The sequence below is a fragment of the Rhinolophus ferrumequinum genome, chromosome 28 (genome assembly GCF_004115265.2).
Source record: "Rhinolophus ferrumequinum isolate MPI-CBG mRhiFer1 chromosome 28, mRhiFer1_v1.p, whole genome shotgun sequence".
In the NCBI taxonomy this organism is placed as follows: domain Eukaryota; kingdom Metazoa; phylum Chordata; class Mammalia; order Chiroptera; family Rhinolophidae; genus Rhinolophus; species Rhinolophus ferrumequinum.
The window spans coordinates 3,572,442-3,591,702 of NC_046311.1; the positions used below are offsets into that span (position 1 = coordinate 3,572,442).

Consider the following 19,261-nt stretch of genomic DNA (forward strand, 5'->3'; position numbering starts at 1 on the left):
GCCACCTGTGAAGTCTTTTTGCTGGTTTAATCCTGCTTTCAGTTCTTCTCTTGACTTATCCAGCATATGTCCTTGGGTTAGTCAACTCTCCCCTGAACTAGGATTTTCAACTTGGTCAGGAAAGGCCAGAATGGGAGGCTAAAAGCCAGGATGAAAGAGGGTGGTCAGTTAACAGAGGAAAGAGCGGGCAAGATCAGATAGGCAAGCAGGGTCCAAAAGATCAGAAAGCCAGTGAGGTGGGGGGTCAGCCAGAGCAGACGTGGCCCCACAGTCGTGACTCTTCGTTGCTATGGACAACGGAGTCTGCAAGGACACCTGTGGCCTAAAGAGCTCAGGGACCTGCACTTTATCTCTCTCGGTATTCATCTGCCATCTTGTCATTCATGAAATTGCTCAAGAGACGCTTTCTGCCAGTCTGTGCCCAGTGAGTCTCTAAGTAGTTTAGGGGTTGATTTAGGATGAATGAATTTAGAACTATCATTTAAAAGGTTTGAAGCAGCTTATAAGTTAAAATGTAACTCAAAATGAAGCAGAGAGAAGAATATTAAAGGGGAAACATTTATGGGAGACAAAACATAAACTAGATTGGACTTCTGTCAATAATGGAGGCTCTAATTTGTAACAGAGATCTTTCCATATTGACTACTCGCCCTGGCAGATGAATCAGAATTCTTGGAATCAGAATAGATCCTGTTGCTCTTTTGATGCAGTGCTCTCACTTTAGAGATCAAAAAATCGAAAGCAAAAAAAAAAGGTGATTAGCTTAATATTACTCAGTAAGTAAGTGGCTGGTGCTAGAGTCAGATTCTGCTTATCGAGTTTTCAACCACTCCATACCATTTGACCAACATTTGCCCTTGGTTTCTGAATGCAGTGGAAAAGGAAATTTACTCCTTCCTTCCTAACAAGATTGTCACTATCAGTATCAGTGCTGCCACCACGTCGTCCACTGCCGCTGTTGGTGAGAGTACTGAATTGGTACCATGCATCTGGCACCATGGCTAAGTGCTTTGCTTCCATTACTATCGCCCCAGAACCCCCAGAGGTAGGTGCTGGGACTGTCTCTATTTACAGGGGGCACAATGCAGGCTAAGAAGGGCAGCTTCCCTAGACCACAGCCATAGATGGTGGGTACGGCAAGGGTTCAAATCCAGGCTCTTTGATTCTGGAAGTCATGCTTGCAACTACTAGCTGTCCTTTCAGCAGTTTTTGTTGTTGATGTTGTTCTTTTGTCGGAGTACTAAAACAGAACTATTTTCTCTGAATGCAGAAGTTGAAACCTGTTGAGGAAATTCAGCCAGAGTATTTCTTGAAGAAAAAAGAAACCATTTCCTGATTTCTTCATTTGTTAGCCCTGTGACTTCATTAAGGCTGGTACTAGCAGCTCCCTTGCCTTCACACACAAAAGTAAAGATAGTTCTTTAGAAGCTTCCGAAACTGTTTGGAGGCCAGAAGCTCGACCCTGGTCTTTGATTCTCTCTGCCCTATGTCTGGCCTTGAAGCCTGTGGATCTCCCATCTCAGTCTCTGAGCAAAGCAGGCAGCGCAGGCCCTGCAGTTACTGTGGAGAGTGTCTTCTTGATTCCAGTTTGCTTTTATTCCAAACCCTGTCTTGCCCATTGCCAAAACGTTGGCTCTGAAACCCCCCCTTTCAAGCCTCCTCTGACCCTTTGCACTTGCTTATGTTTGCCATGGACAGAAAAATTAGAAAATAGGAAACTCACCCAGGGAAGAAGTCCTTGGGAGTGTTGTTTGTGGTCACTAGAAGCTATGACACCTGGATTAAAATACTAATGAGATACCATGCCATATGTACTCAGGATTTAGACAGCATGGGATCAAAGTCTCCTCTTCCCTTTATGAGCTTTGCATTCCAGCTTTCTGAGTCTCAGTTTCCTCCTTTGTAAGGCGGAGATGGTAATGGTACCATTTCCTAGGGTTGTTATCAGGATTTCTGAGATGGTGTGTATGAGGCCTCTAGCAGTGCACCCGGGACACTGTAGAGGCCAACAAAAGTGGGTTGTTATCAAAGTAATAATTAGCCTTTTTGCTCATTGAATTAGGAAAAAATTTTGAGTTAATGTTGGTGAGGGGGTAATGAAAGTTATTCTTATATATATTATTACAGATGTCATAAATTGGTATACATCTTTTTAAAAGCAGTATAGGAATATGTATGAAGTGTTACAGTATTCATCTTTGATAAATTCTACTTTGGGGGCTCTAAACTAGAAAGTAATTCAAGCTATGCTAAGAAAACTTCCGGCCTGATAAGGTTGCAGTATTATTTATCATAGTGAGCAATTGATTTGAGTAAAACATGATCCATCTTGTCAGTACAGTTTAAAGTTATGAATGGAAATACTGCAGCTTCATGAAAAAAATACTTGTATTTCTATGCTAAGCAAAAAAATTTAAAGGAGGCACAAAATTGTATGCACTGATAATTATAGGAGTGTATGCAGTTTTCACATGGCTGCTAAGATGTCGCTGGTTTATTTCCAGGGGTGCTTTGATGCTGCCTCTCTCACCGGGACACCTGTGGCCTAACGAGCTCAGGGATCTGCGGCTCTTTCAGTATCTCTCATCTGCCATCTTGTCATTCATGAAATTGCTCAAGAGCAATTATTTTTTAATGTGTGTAAAAACATGATCAAGTAATGAGCGAAACATAGAACTCTGATCCCAACCCTATTTCCAAGCCCTAACCTCGGGCTGGGAGTGGGAAAGGGAGGGTTGTGAGGGACAGGCAGGGCTCAGACGCCTGCAGGAGTCACTTGTGTCTTATGTGGGTTTCTTCTCAAATTCTCGAGCTTTTCTCTGTGGGCTGTCAGGAGGGAGGTGGGGAGGGATCTGTGGGTGTCAGTAGGAACCTCACTTTTGATCTCGCTGCTGTTGGGGACATCCTCAGTGACGTGCCTAACAGTTTCTTAGTCATACATACATTATATTAATGTTTTAACACTTATAATGATTATTTCGGAGAAGGAATAGTGATTTTTTTTTAAACTTTTATTTATTTAAGTGTGTTTTTCCAGGACCCATCAGCTCCGAGTCAAGTAGTTGTTTGAATCTAGTTGTGGAGGGCGCAGCTCACAGTGGCCCATGTGGGGATCGAACCGGCAACTTTGTTATTAAGAGCACCGCGCTCTAACCAACTGAGCTAACCAGCTGCCCCGGAATAGTGATTTTTAGAAGCTAACCCAGTAGGCTGTAAACTAAATCATTGCTTTTTAAAAAATTATAATAGTGATACATCCTCATAAGAGTCCAACAAGTCCAGTAAGTAATGAAGTACAAAGCAGAAGTCCCCTGACTGAGAGGTAGGTTAGTGTCGAGAAAGGTCTGGGGTATCAGTGGTCTGTTGCACACATTACTTGATTATGAAAACAGCAGTCTTTACTTTGGCTTCTAAAAGCCTCATGTTTTGACAGGGTGCAGCAAAATGTTCCCCGGCCAAAATGACTGTGTCAGAAGGGTCTTGTCAGAAAGTCCAGCTTGGAAATACAGCTATGAAAAAATATACCCAAGGAATAAAAACACTGGATGAAAATAGTGGTCATGTTTGGATGGTAGAATTATAATTCCACCTCCCCCTTCTATGTTCTGAAACTGTCTATAATGGGGGAGGCAGGGGGTGTTACCAGTCATTGCGAGACTGTGTGATCATCCCAAGGTAGACAGACGGCTTCAGAGAGCGCTTGAAACACACCTGAGCTCCTAACCCAGACGGGGGCCCGGGAGCACCCGGGAAGGCTTCCTGGAGGAAGAGATGTCTGAGCTGGGACCTGAGGACTATGTAACTGAAGGTTGGAGTGGGGAGTGTTCCAAGCAAAAGAGACAGAATTTGGCAAAGCTGGGAGGCAAGAGAAAGCGTGTCCTGTTTGAGGAACTGGAAGTTTGGTGAAACTGGAACACAGATTGAGTATGAGGTGGGGGTGGTGACAGATGAGGCTGGAGGGTGAAGCAGGAACCAGATCACGAAAGACCTTACTTTCTTTTTAAGGAACTTAGATTTTGTCCCAGGGGCAATATAAATCTATTAGGAAAATATTTATTTGCTTGCCAGCTTGCTCACTTATTTATTCTTCCAAATTAATTTTTATATAAAAGCAATACATTTGTTGCAAAATCTCAAATAATATAGAAGCATATGAAACAAAAAGGAAAAGTCTCCCCTTCCCTCCTTTTCACCCTCACCCCATCTAGTCTCCAGAGGTGCCAGAAGTTTTCCGTGTGTATGCAAGCAGGCATTTGATAGAGTACATCCTTTCTCTTTACACAAATGGAATTACACCAAACTGCGTACCTGCCCCCTGAAAACAAAACTTGGACATCCTTCCATTTCAGTAATAAAGGTATATATTCTATTCATGGCAGCGTCGTATACCTTTATGTATTAGGTTGGTGCAAAAGTAATTGTGGTTTAAAAGGTTAAAAATAATTGTGAAAACCACAATTACTTTTGCACCAACCTAATAGCTACCCTGTTGTTTACTTAACCAGTCACTTATCGGGGGACATTTAGATGATGTCTAATTTTTCACTATTACAAAGAAAAACTGTAATGAATTTCCTCGTTATATATATCTTTGGGTATTTGTATCTGGAGTATATGTTCCTAAAAGTCAAATAGCTGGGTAAGAGGGTTTGTGCATTTAAAATTAAGGTAGGTGTTACCAAATTAGCCCCTGGAGAAGTAGTTACTCTTTCTGCTCCCACCTACATGATGAGACTGTTTCTTCATATCGTCTTCATCATGGCCTACACACATTTTAAAAAATTGTGTTAAAAAACACATAAAACGGACCATATTTGCCATTTTTAAGTGTACAGTTTAGTAGTTTTACGCACATTCACATTATTGCATAACCAATCTCCAGAACCTTTTCATCTTGTAAAACAGAAACTCTATTCCCATTAAACAACTCCCCGTCCCCCCCAACCCCTGCTCACCAGCATTCTACTTGCTGCTCCATAAATTCAACCACTCGAGGTACCTCATATAAGTGTCGTCATTCAGTGTTTGTCTTTTTGTGACTGCCTCATTTTACTTAGTGTAGTGTCCTCCAGATTCATTCCCGTTGTAACACAATCAAGATTTCCTTTTTTTAAGGCAGAATAATACTCCATTGTAAGTATATACCACATTTTGTTTACCCATTCGTTCATCAAAGGACACTTGGGTGGCTTCCCTCTCTTGGCTATTGTGAATAATGCTGCTATGAAGATGGGTGTGCAAATATCTCATTGAAATCCTGCTTTCAGTTCTTTTGGGTATATACTTAGGATTGCTGGATCATGTGGAAATTCTATTTTAAATATTTTGAAGAACAGCCATACTGGTTTCCATAGTGCCTGTACCATTTGCTTTCCCACCAACAGTGCACAAGGGTTCCAATTGTTCCATATCTTCTCTAACACTTGTGATTTTCTACGTTTTTGATAGTAGCCATCCTGATGTGTGTGGTGATATCTCATTGTGGCTGATTTGCATTTCTGTCATGATCAGTGATATTTGAGCACCTTTTCATGAGCTTATTGGCCATTTGTATGTCATCTTTGGAGAAATATCTATTGAAGTTATGTCCATCTTTTCTATCTTTGCCTATTTCTATCTAATGGGTGAAAAATGGCATCTCATTGTTTTAATTGGCATTTCTTTAATGATGAATGAATTATATTCATTCATAATTTAACAAATAAATATTGAGTGACCCCTATGTGTCTAGTACTGTTGTAAATTGCAAGGAACATAACACAAATGACGGGTTGAACATCTCTTTATGTTTCTTTGGCCATTTGTATTTCCTATTCTGTAGACTATGTTTTTGAAGTCTTTTGCCTGTTTTTCTATTGAGTACTTTGTCTTTTTATTGGTTCATAAAAATTCTTTATTAGGTACAATCATGTGCCACTTAATAATGGGGACATGTTCTGAGGAATGTGTCGTTATGTGATTTCGTGGTTGTGCGAACATCCCAGAGTGCACAAACCCGGATGGTACAGCCTGTTACAGGCAGCGGGCAGCGCAGCCGGTTTATTTACACCAGCGTGGCCACAGACACCTGAGTAATTGCCCTGTGTGCCCTGACAGTGGCTTTTCTTTTTGAACTGCAAGTGCCTGACTTAAGCTTTGATTGGGCCCCTCTGTTCAACAAAGGCTATTTTTATCTCAAATAAACACTTTGCGAGCCCCACAGCTGGCTAAAGAGCCAGGCCACCTTTTTTGTTTTAGATCTTGGTTAAGTTGATGACTGACTGTTCGGGCTGCTTGATTTTTCTCTTCCTGTGTTTTCATTCCCACTCTTATGTTGTAAATTCACAAATTAAGAGTGAGCCTGTGAAACTCTAGGCCCCTGCCTTTGACCCCAGTGGAAGCAGAGTCCCAGGCCCGTTCTTGTTCCTGCACGTGTGGCATCTACACCGTCCCTGAAGTGGTCCCCTGATAGGTGCCCGTCTGACACCCTACAAAATCTTTACAACATTATTGATTATTTTCCCCAAACTGTCTTTCGTATCCCCGTGACAATCTTGTGGTTACCAATTTGTGCTTTCTAGTCCCCTCACCTTCTCCCTCATCCCCACCCACCTCCCCTCTAGCTACCCTCAGTTTTTCTCTATATCCCTGAGACTATTTCTGATTAGTTTGTTAATTTATTCTACTCTTTAGATTCCACATGTTTTCAAAGTTTCTTAACGGTTATTGCTGAGGGGCGTCTTGCAACTGTAATGAGAACCACAGGGTCGGTCCAATTGTCACACTGGTTTGGAAAGGGGAGATGTCTGTGGAAGTTCCCCAGGCCCAGGTGAGCACCCCTAGGTGTTTCTGTCAATAGACTGAGACGGCACAAAAGAGGAATGCATTGCTAGGGCCTTAGAATAACAGCTGTGCCTCCCTAGGCCTTAGGAAATCTTCAGTTCCATTATAATCTTTCCAGCCTGCCCACTGTCATGTATGTGGTCCCTTGTTTACAAAAATGTCGTTATGTGGTGTGTGACCATGTTAAGGAAATTGGCTTTTTGAGTGTTAGTTTTCTATTGCTGTGCAATAAATTACCACAAGCCTAATGGCTTAAAACAGCTCACATTTTATTATTGGACAGTTTCTGTAAGTCCAAAGTCTGGTTACGTCTTATCTGGGTTCTTTCTCTGCATCAGGGTTTCACCCAGCTGCCATCCGGATATTATTAGCCGAGGCTGTGGTCTCATCAGAGGCTGAACTGGGAATGATTTCCAGGCTCCTGCGTGTTGTTGGCAGAATTCATTTCCTTGTGGTTGCAGGACTGAGGCATCAATTTCTTGCCGGAGGCTGCCCTCAGCTCTTACGGGCCACACTTCCTTGCCATGTGGGCTTCTCCAACGTGGCCACTAACTTCATGGCCTCTATTTCTTCTGGCACCTCTGCTAACAAGACAGTCGTACAAATATCCAAACATAATCACTCCCTTGCTATGTCCTGTTGGTTAGAAGAAAGTCACAGGTTCTGCCCACATTCAACAGCCAGGAATTACACTAAGGCACGAACCACCAGGAGGTGGGGATCAGTGGGGGGCACCTCAGACTCTGTCCACCACAATCTGCCATCTATGCCCCTAATATTTTCTCCGTTTAGTAAGTTTTATTTGTTTGGGAGTTTTGTGCTCTAAGTTTTATGAGGCAAATGTGTTGGTCCTTTTGTGGCATCTATGTTATAATTTGTAGTATGTTTAGAATTGCCGTCATCACTTCAAGATTTCTCAAGCATTCACTTGTATTTTTAACCCATACTTTATTCTAACACTATTATTACTTTGGAATTAATTTTGATGTGAAACTTGAGACAAAGATCCTACATTTTTCCTCTATGGCAAACCTATTGTCTTAATTCTCAAATAACTTATTTTTAATATGGTCCATTTTGGGTTTTTTTGTTGTTGTTGTTCCATTGATACGACTGTCTATTTCTCTTGTCAATTTCCACATTAGTATAGTTTCTATAGCTTTATAATATGTTCTTTGACTATAATTTTAGTTATTTTTTGAATACATATAAATGTATCTATTCATGTGGTTCAAGAATAAAGATAAAAGAGAATGCAGTGAAAAATATCCCTTCCATCTCTATCCTAGTCACCCAGTTCACTCCCCACAGGCATCCAGTGTTGTCATGTTTGTTTATTCTTTCAGGGATATTTTATGTAGATACCAGCAAATGTGACTGTCTAATCCACTTCACCCCACCCTTTCTTTACCCAGGAGGTAGTTAACCCTACATGTTTCCGTACCTTGTTTTTTTCACTTAGAATATCTTAGAGATCTTTCCTTATCAACTCACAAAGAATATGCTTATTTTTGTTTTGAGTACACAGTATCCTATTTTATGGATTTATCACAATTTATTCAACTAGCTCCCTATTGATGAACATTTATTTACAGACTTTCTAAAAATATACAAACTATGTTTCAATGGACAATCTTATACACATACAGTTTTATACACATGCAGGTATAGCTGCAAGAAAATATTCTAGAAGTGGAATTGCTGGGGCACTGAGTATATGTATTTATAGTTTTGATAAATAGTGTCAGTTTGCCCTCCATAGAAGTTGTACCAATTTACTTCCTTACCTGCCATGTATAAGAGTGTTTGTTTGTCCACATTCTCCCCGGCTCAGTGTTTTTATCAAACTGATTTTTGTCAATCTTATAGATGAAAAATCATGTTTCTGTGTAGTTTTAAATTTCATTTTTCTTATTATGACTAAGGTGCATTTTTTTCTCTGTGTTTATGAATCATTTGTGTTATCTTTACTATGAACAATTTGTTCATATCTTTTGCCCTTGATTCTTTTGGATAGTTGATCTTTCTAATTTTTTAAGAAGCTCTTTATATGTTACAAAAAGTAGACCTTTATCTGTGATCTGAGTTGTAAACATTTTCCCAATTTGCCATTTGTCTTTTTCTTCATGAGTTTTTATTCCCCCGTGCAGACATTTAATTTTTTTTTTTATGTGTCAAAATGTATTTTTTTTTTAATGGCTTCTGGCTTTTTGTCATGCTAAAAATTCTTCTCTTTGTTTCTTGTAATACCTTGTGCCTTCATTTTTAGGTTTAAAATCTTTGACTTATCAGGAGCTTAGCTCCTCTAAGATGTGCAGCATGAATTCGACTTATTTTTTTATTCAGTTTGTTAGCCAGTTGTCCCAGCACTGATTATTGAGTAATCATCTTTTTCCCACTAACTTGAAATGCTGCTTCTATCGTATACTAGATTCCCACACATGTTTATGTTTTGAGACTTACTATTCTCTTTTATTCACTTATCTATTCATACAAGAGAGCCACAGTTTAACTGACGATTATCTATAGCTTTATATTACATTTTAAAATTCTGGTAGGGTTAATTCATTCTCATCCTTTCCAGTGATTTTTTTTTCCAGTCTGTTCTCGTATGTTTAGTTTTCCAGGTGAATGTGAAAATCAGTTTGTTAGGATCTTTTTTAAAAAAAATTCTGTCATTACTGGGTTTTATGCAGCTGAGTGATATGATCAGATTTGTGTTTTAGGAAGATTACTCTGATTGCAGTGTGGAAACTGGTTTGGAGGAAACAAGATTGGAGACAAGAAGACCAGTTACACGGTTGTTGCAGTAGTCCTGGGTAGAGTGGATGGTGGGGAATTGACGAGAGTGGTGAGTGGGTTTGGGTCAGAATGACCAGACTTGGCGATTGCTGTGATGCAGTGGGTGGGGGAGGAAGCGCTCGAGGATGACCCCAAACTTCCGGGGTTAGGCAGTTGGGTGGTGTTATTCCCGGAAATTTGAAATGCACAAGATAAGGCTGGTTTGGGAGGAAGATGACAAATTCACTTCTAAACATGTTGAGTTTGAAATGCCTGCAAGCAGTCCTAGAAGGGTCGTCTAGTGGGCTGTGGAATATACGTCTGAAGCTTTGGAGAGAGATGTGGGCTGGGGACAGAGTTGTATGACAGAGTCCTGGAGAACATACAGAGAGGTAGGAGGAAAACCAGGAGAGCATGGAGTCACAGAAGCCCAGAGAAGAATGTTTTCAAAAGAGAGTGACTTGTCAGTAAATTTAGATGCTGCTCAGGGGTCAAGCAACCGAAGAGCTGAAAATGTCCAGTTCGATTCAGGGAAGGAAAATCCACAATTAGCTCGGGGAGAGAAATTTCTGTGGAGTAAAGGGGTGAGCGGGCGTTGAGGAAGTGGTTGAGGCCACTCCGCCATCACGAAACTTGGCTGTGAAGAAGAGAAGAGACTCGTACCAGGAGGAGATGATGCCTCGAGTTACAGTTAAGCCCCCAACCCCCCATGAGAGAGGCTGGGCTGTGGGTAAATGGAGAGGGAAGAGCTTTATGATCCTGGCCTTTGAGGACCAGGTAATGCTGACGTGGACATGGGGCTTGGAGAAATTGGCCGACAGAAACTGCGTGGAAGAGGATAACCCATTACAGTGTTGGCATATGTTCTCTGATGGTTTTGACTTTTAATTTTGTTGAGTTTTCTAATATTTTGGTTTGGCCATTTTTATATTTTGAGAATTTAGAGAAAGAACTTATAAGAAATTGGAATGAGGCTTAGAAATTTAATGGCGATTAAGTTAAAAAGCAAAGTACCAAGCAGTGTATTAGTTTTCTACCATTTGTGTGAATAAAAAGGAGCAGAAGAAACAATATAATCATATTTGCTGGATGTGCATCCTCAGTATTTGGAAAGAGTCACAAGAAACTAATAATCTGGTTACTCACCGGGAGATGGGAACTGGATCCAAGGGGAACAACAGATGGAGGTTGCCTTTTCACTGCCCATCTTCACACTTTTTTTTTATTTGTTTTTTTCAAGGAGGGCACAGCTCACAGTGGCCCATGAGGGGATCGAACCGGCAACCTTGGTGCTACCAGCACCACGCTCTAACCAACTGAGCGAACAAGCCATCCCCATACTTTTTAAGAATGAAAAACTATTTTTCAGATAATTTCAGCTAAGCTGTTGGTTACCCTTACAAGCAAGGGTTCTGGCAGCCCCTGAATTTTCTGTCGCTGATGGCTCTGAGTGTCTGATTTCTCTGGTCCTCCACATCTGAGAACCACTGAGAAGCACATTCTGGCTTTACGCCTGGACGGTGTGAGTCTGCCTTTTCTCCACTCTTCCCCGCTGGGGACCAGCAGCCCTGGGGCCGTGGGCAGTCCTGTTCTTGGGTCAGGGAAGAGGACAGTGGCCTGGGCTGGCACGTCCAGGCCCTCTTAGCCACAGCTTGACCAAGTGGGCCATTAAGTGTCCTGCACCCAGTTTGTTTCACCATGGGGAGGGTGCGGAGGGGGCTCTTCTACAATTCAGCTCAGTTCTGACGCTGCCTGTGGGGAGGTAGCGTCAGGCGCCAGTGGTTGTAGGCTCCGTTCTGCACACACAGATGCCAGTTCCAAGTCCAGGACCCCAGGTTACTCACAGCTTCTGTCCGACTTGGCTTTAAACCTCAGGTTCCCATACATGTTTACTGTGTATTACAAAAAGATGTGATAATGGCTACCGCCGAACATGCTGATGAAGAGATGCATAGGGCAAGGTACGTGGGAAAGGATGAGGAGCTCCCGTGCCCTCTCCAAGAGCACCACTCTCCCCAAATCTCCATGAATCCCATCCTTTTGGGGTTTTATGGAGACATCATTACATGGGCACAATTGATTAAATCATAACCCATCCAAAGGAGGGTCCTGGCAGCTCCCACCAGCTCTGAGTGGTTGGTTTTCCCTCCCCTGTCTGTAGGCAGAGGTGGACACTTGCAGATAAAAAGAAAAGGCTTCCTCCTTAGGAGTCTTTCCAGTTGTTCTGTTTGGTTGGCAAAAGGGATGCCAAACCAACTCAGAGTCTCCAAACAAACACCCAGACTCATTTGCAGATTTACCTCAAATTTAAAGGAGAACGTGGTCCCACGGACCTATTCTTCCACTTTTGGTAGCTTGCTTCCTCGTGGAGAAGAATGATCTTACAATGATGAATTTTTAGAAACCTCATCTGGGCAGATTCCCCCAAGGACATTAACAGATCAGCCATAGGGAAAACATCCCAGAAGCGTGGCTGTATGACCGAGGGGTGGCCTGCCTGGGAAAATTGTGGTTCCCATCTCCGGTGGGGCCTCGTGGAGGCTGGATGGTCATGGGCGAGGATGCTGCAGAGCTGATTGGCCGGCCTGTAGCGTGTTCCTAACGCTTGTGACTATGAATCCGACGGAACAGGACACTGTGTGTGCCTCTTCATAAGCAAATAGCCAGATGAAAAAGTACCCTAGGCTCTTCTAAATTGAAAACAGGATGTCCATTTTTTTTTCTTAATATGCTTTATTTAGAATTGCCACGTGCTGTTATATCTAAATATTCCAGGTTATTTCATTCCCTCCAGAAACATTTTTTCTCTCTTAAGATACTTTTCTAGTTATTTGTAAAATTATGTATTTATTTGTCCTTTAAAGTCATGTGGACAAAAGATTTTTAGTAGCAATTTTTCCTGTCTGCATGGTAGAAAACTTAGCCTTCATATCTTTTTTTTTCCATGTCTACAGAAGTTGCTGGGTTAAAGCTTAAAAAAAAAAAAAAAAAAAAAAAGCTACCTTTAATTACAGTCATAATTTTAATTGTAAAACAATCAAACATTTTATTTGGAAATTTAAAATGTACCCAAGACTAGAGAATGGAATAATGAACCCCCTTGTACTCATCACCAGTTTCAAAAATATTTTCCAGTTTTATTGAGATATAATTGACATATTACATTGTATTAGTTTAAGGTATGCGACATAATGATTTGCTATATGTATATACAGTTGATTCTTGAACAACATGGGGAAATAGGGTGCCGACACCCATGCAGTTGAAAATCTGCATATAACTTCTGGCTTCTAAAAAGCTTAAGTTGTCCCTCAGTATTTACAGGGGGTTGTTTTCAAGACCCTCAGAATCCATGGATGCTGAAGTCCTCTATATAAAATGGCGTAGACCAGTGTATACAGTCGGCCTTCCACATCCACAGACTCCCAACTGTGGATCAAAAATAGTACAGGTATTTATTGAAAAAAAAATCGCGTGTAAGTGGACATACGCAATTGAAACCCGTGTTGTTCAGGTGTCAGTTGTATTGTGAAATGGTTACTACAATAAGTCTAGATAACATCCATCACCTCACAAAGTTACAATTTTGTTTCCTGTGATGAGATGATGAGATCCTTTAAGATCTACTCTTCTAGCCACTTGCAAATACACAGTATTGTTAACTACAGTGGCCTTGCTGTTCATTACATTCCCAGAACTTTTTAATCTTAAAACTGGAAGTTTATACCTTTTGGCCACCTTCACCCACTTCCAGCACCTGCAATAATTTTCAACATTTTGTCATTTTGTTTCATCTATCCCTCGCCTTCCTTTTTTTTTTTTTTCCTAATTCCGATTTACTGATCTCTTTTAAATTCAGTGAAAGGTCTTACCAAATTCAATCCCAGTGGTGTACTGGTGTGATTCAGATTGCAAGGCGACTGAAAGGAAAGGAGAAGGGCAGAAAGGCAGGTGATGGGACGATGCTACGGGTCAGGAGCTTTGACTCCTTTCCTACTTGACCTAAACTACCTCCTTGACCCTCCTGGCCTGTGAGGACACCTTAGGCCTTGCTCTGTTGGCCAGTTTCCTGTTTAACCTGCCTCTCGGCCAGGATCCTGCCCTGCTCTGTCACTGCTGAAGTCTTAGCTCAAAAAACCCGATTCTTCCTTTCCGCGCTTCCTCTCCATCCTTCTGTCATCACCATAAGACGCAAATCAGCCTTTTCTGGAGGAAATAAATGGGCAGCCCAATTTACCCACATCCAGTTTCTCTAGCCGTGATCTTATTAGCAAAGTTAAAAGGGGAACAGCACTCAACAGACGGCTTCTCTCTCCACCGAACACATGCACCAGGCAGGAAGGTGGGGGTGGGGACAGGCAATTTAAAACTTCTACCTCTGTGTGGGCTTGTGTGGCGTTTCCTGGAAAGACAGTAATATGCTGTTAGGCGTGGGGTCTGCATTAACCCTTGCCATGCCCGCGCCCATCCCTGAGGATTTGAAGTTGAAATTCTTCATTTTATTATGGGAAATTTTAGCTACCAACAAAAGTAGAAAGAATAGAATAACAAGCTCCCAGATAACCATCGCCAGTTTCAGTAATTATCAACATTTTGTCATTTAAAATTTTTGATCACGCATCCTGGTAGTATAGTTTTGTATCCCTGATCCGAGTATGTGTGTGTGTTTATAAATTGTATATACATACCACTCTACCGTTAAATCATATACACAAAAAATAGAAAACTAAGTGGAAACAGAGCTTCTAATGTCTTCTCTCTACCCTAGTCACATCCTGTATACCCCTGGGGGGCATACACTGTTCGTAGCCCAATGACTTAGAAACATAATAGTAATTCACCCAACATGTATTGGAACCTGCTGTCACAGACACTGTGGGTGCTGGGAGGACAGTGCTGGGGCAGGATGAGGGACAGGGCTCGCTGCTGCAGCCACTGGGTCCGCGAATGTCACACTGACATCCCCTCCTGAGAAGCATGCATGCGTGAACCCCACCTTCTCATCCGCCTCTTTTTGCACCAGAGCCCCCAGCATGAACCCTAGACCCCACAGTCTGAGCATGTTTCATGCTTTATTGTTCTCTTATTTTGACAGATTATTTAGCCTGGCCCTCCGAGATCATTTTGATTGCTTTGATTTTGTGTGTTTGAACTTTTGCTGCCTTAAAAAACAAACAATTTTCTCTGTCATTTTTTAAGAGTCATTTTTTAGCTTAGTTTATCTTATTAACTTTACTTCCCTTTTACCTTTCATTTAAAAATAAGGACTAGGAAGACGCAACAGAGGGACATGGTAATGGGCCAGGTCTCAAGTTGAAAGGTTGGGTGCCAGCACCTTCTCAGGTCTGCTTACTTTTCATAGCTTCTTTTCCTCCTTACAGCAGGACTCATTCAGTCCTTTGGAGAAGACTGGATCCCAGATTCAGTTGGTCAAAAAAGGCATCGTCTCCATGCTTAAAAAAACAAAACAAAACAAAAAACAAACTACCCACTCAGGTGATTCAGAGGCTCTGAGGCTCAAATTTCCCTGCGAGATTGGAAGAAGACGAGCCCTAAGATAGTGTAGTCCTGGCTGACTCCTGGGAGAAAAGCCTTGCCTTGTTCCCAGAAGCCGTGAGCCTGACAGGAGATTTATGAACTCAAGACCTCACCCTCTGGCATGTATAAGCATCAGCTCCTGCCCAGGTCTGACACCGCAGAGGGCAAAGGAAGAGGGTGGGGACCTGCAGTCAGGGAGGGCTGGAAGGCGTAGGCACGTCTGACCCTGGAGATTTATAAAGTATTTTGAATTTCTCTTTAAGGTTTTTTTCTTTTTTGATGGTAGTATAATAGAGTCTGTAACCAAGCTATGAAATCCTTTTTATTTTGCTCAATTTATAAGGTAGAATTAAACAGTCCATTTAACCCCAAAGCAGTGAATTAATAGCCTCTTCTCTGTTGTGGGCAGGTCTTCACAACTCCCTCTCCTCATCATGAGAACCAAAGGAGGTGCTGGTTGTGGCTGGAATGATTTCCAGCTGGATTCCCAAGAGAGGCACAGTTGTCCCTTTGTTAGACTTGCCCTTTTAAAAAGAGAGGGCATATCACGTCTTCGTGACTTTCTACTTATGTACAGGCCCTGCAAGCTCCAGGAACCTGCCTTCCTCCTACACCTTCCCCAAGAAAAATGTATTCAATACTAGGGGCCAGTCTTTCACACATTTACCAAAAACTCAAGAAGAAAACTAAAGAAGAAGTAAACATTGTAATGGCCAAGTTGGAGGTCCTGTAGAGCAAACTGTTGAGTAGAAGTGTGGCCTCAGAGCCAGCCAGGCATTAACTCAGCCTCTCTATCACCTTTCCGACCTGGTAAACTTGCAGCCAGTCGCCTGTCCTACCTGAGCTCTGCTGCGGAGGGGAGAGCAGATGAGGACTGAGATATATACAGGATTGAGAATGGCCACCCCCTGAATGAGCACCCCCTGTTTGAGAGAGGACATTTTCATGGCAGAAGGAAAAGAGTATGAGAGTTTCTGTTTGGACAAGATGTACATTATGTTTGCTCGTGAGCCATTGGCCAAAGAAAGTCACAAGGCCCTGCCAATGTTTTTTTCTGCCATTTATCCCAGGCTGCAGCTTTCAGAGGTAACATGGCGTGCACAGCAGGTGGATGCTAACAGGTCTCTGTCCCTTGGGGGAGACTTTGGGAGGCTCAGAATGCTGAGAAGTCCCCACTGCGGCGTCCACCAAAGGACTCTGTAGGGTGGCCTCACTTTTAACAAGATGCATCCCAGTGTCAACCACCTGGATATCCATCTTCCTTCTAATGCCCAGTGTATTAGTCAGCTTGGGTTCCCTAACAGAATACCACACAGTAGGGGCCTTAAACGACAGAAATTTATTTTCTCACAGTTCCGGAGGTTAGAAGTCCAAAATGAAGGTGTCAGCAGGGTTGGTTTCTGGTGAGGACTCTCTTCCCAGCTTGCAGATGGCTGCCTTCTTGTTGTGTCCTCACATGGTCTCTCCTCTGATGTCTCTTCCTCTTCTTATAAGGACAGTAGTCCTGTTGGATTAGAATGCATCCTCTGACTTTATTTAACATCAGGTACCTCCTTAAGGACCTCATCTCCAAGTACAGTCACGTGGAGGGTTAGAACTTCAACCCATGAATTTCGGAGGATACAATTTGGTTCGTAAGATCCAGTGTCACTGGGCTAAGGCAGCTTTCACAATACTTAGTGTTCTCAACAAGCCGGCAAAATGTTATCAGCATCATCATTTCCACTTGGCAGATAAGGAAGATGAAGTCATTTGTTAGGAAGTTGAGGATCATGGACTGGAACTGATTTTTTTACTCCAAATCACGTGTTCTTGAACTGCAATATTGGAATGGTAGCCTTATAAATATTAAAAATGAAATACTGCACACTCACTGAATTCATAACTGTAAGGATTATGTAATATATAGAAAATTGTTCACAAAGCAATGTTAAATACAATGGTAGATCACAAAAATATATGTTCTCCAAGCCTAAGGGTACAACCATGTATAAACTATGGGTAATCTTGAAAGGAACAGAAAAAATGAAGTACTTGGACTTCAGGGTGGCAGGGTTTTCTTTCGTTCTTTTTTTTTTTTAAGTTGACTTAACAAATACATTTTTAAATAACAGAATTTTAGCTCTAGCAAGCACGAGAAGTTGGATGTTGGTAGAAACACGAGACTCATGTGTCCATTTGTCACTAGCTCTTTTGGGACCCAGAGATTTAGGCGTACCAAACACCCTACTGGCTGACAGGCTCCTTCCCTCTGAAACCTCCTTCAGCGCCAGCTTCCCTGACCGGACATTTGCTCTAACTCATTTGATGAGCAAGGCGATCCCTGTGAATTGAGACAGCTGAAGCCAAATACAGTTTGGAAGAAGGTCAGCTACTACAGGACAGAGTTGAAATTGGGCTGCAGTGAGGAAGAAAAGTAAATATCAAAGGCAAGCAAACACTGTCCCCCCAAAAAACTGAGTCCAAGCAGTACAGGATTGGGGCCAGCAGGGGTTAATGCAAAAGAGGCAAGTGTACATAGCAAATATGTGTGTAATAGGGACTCTAGAAGACATTCCAAAGCTTTCTAGAGACCCTCAGCCCTACCCCTGTAGGCTGGCCTCCAGGAGCCTGGTCTGGCAGTAGTTGTGCTGTATGTTATGTGTCCATGTACATTAACTTTACTATGGTGAATATATGACTATTACCAGAGAATCCTCCCCTTTTCCTTTATCCTGGAACGAAGTCATCTGTCTCTTAAACTCGTGTCTACTTTTTAGACAGATCTGCTAATAAAGCGTGCTGTGCATCCTCTCGATTACAAAGGTATTTCAGTATGTCACTAGAATAGTGTGCTCTGTCGTCTGAGGTCAACATCCAGCTTCCTCACAGTGGACATTTTTCTCCCAGGCCCAGACATTATTCTTTATTAAGATCTCTGTGTTTTAGGAGTTAATAGATTTAGATTATAAAAACAGATTGAAACTGTTAAACTAAATTAGCCCAGACATTTTATCAGACCACTCAGTAGAAAAAGGAGTAATTCCCAAATCCAGTATGAGAAAAATCCATATGTTTAACAAAGAAAAATGAGCGATCGATTCTTAGCTAAAGGAAGCTCCCTATAAAAACATCTTCCAGGGCCGGCCCGGTGGCTCAGGCGGTTGGAGCTCTGTGCTCCTAACTCTGAAGGCTGCCGGTTCGATTCCCACATGGGCCAGTGGGCTCTCAACCACAAGGTTGCCGGTTCGACTCCCGCACGGGATGGTGGGCTGCGCCCCCTGAAACTAGACCCAGAGCTGAGCTGCGCCCTCCACAATTAAGACTGAGAGGACAACAACTTGAAGCTGAACGGCACCCTCCACAACTAAGATTGATACACTGTTCCCCCAATAAAGTCCTATTCCCCTTCCCCAATAAAAAAAAAAAAAAAAAATTAAAAAAAAAAAAAAAAAAAAAAAAAAAAAACATCTTCCAGCAAAGGATTCCTTTCATAGTAAGCAAGCTATTTTACATATGATTCAATTTAACTAAAAGAAAGTGCTTTCATATATTTCACTAACACATCTCTCTGTATGCAGTGTGCGTACACATTGCTCCATTATGTGAGATATAACGGTCCAGCCTAGGATTTGCTCTCTGACAACCAAAAATGTTGTCCTTTATGATGCCATTCTCAAAAATGAAGAATATACCCCAAGCACCCCTTAACAAAGGATTTTGGATTTACTGACCATAGATAGATTTATCTTGAATTTCTTTATACTTTCATTTGTGCCATTTTGGAAATAAGGAGATATATGTTTTCCACTTGTATTTAGCGCATATTCCTTTTCTCTTCTTCACTCGGGTTACAGACTCAAATGTCTAACCCAATGAGTCAATAAAGTGGTCTGGTGTTAGAATTAGAAGCCTGGGAGTGGGCGTCCCACTTACAGAGAGCAGCCACTCAGTGTCAGCCCATCATTGCCATGTGGCACCAGTGTGGCCAAGAGTTTTGATTGTGTACTGGAAGCCCCTGAGTATGAATTTTTAAGCGTTGTCAATTCAATCGAAATTTTAAAAAGAAACTGTACCGAACAAATAGTCCCCAGTCAATAGCTATCCCATTGCATTTCTGACACTGTAGCTGTGTCTCTGG

At 42.0% G+C, this 19,261-nt stretch overlaps 1 protein-coding gene across 2 annotated transcripts in view; it reads left to right on the top strand.

Annotated features, from left to right (window-relative positions):
* CRTC3 (CREB regulated transcription coactivator 3) overlaps positions 1–19,261 on the top strand; it is an 80,403-nt gene that overhangs the window by 28,030 nt on the left and 33,112 nt on the right. The gene's annotated exons all lie outside the window — the stretch shown is intronic.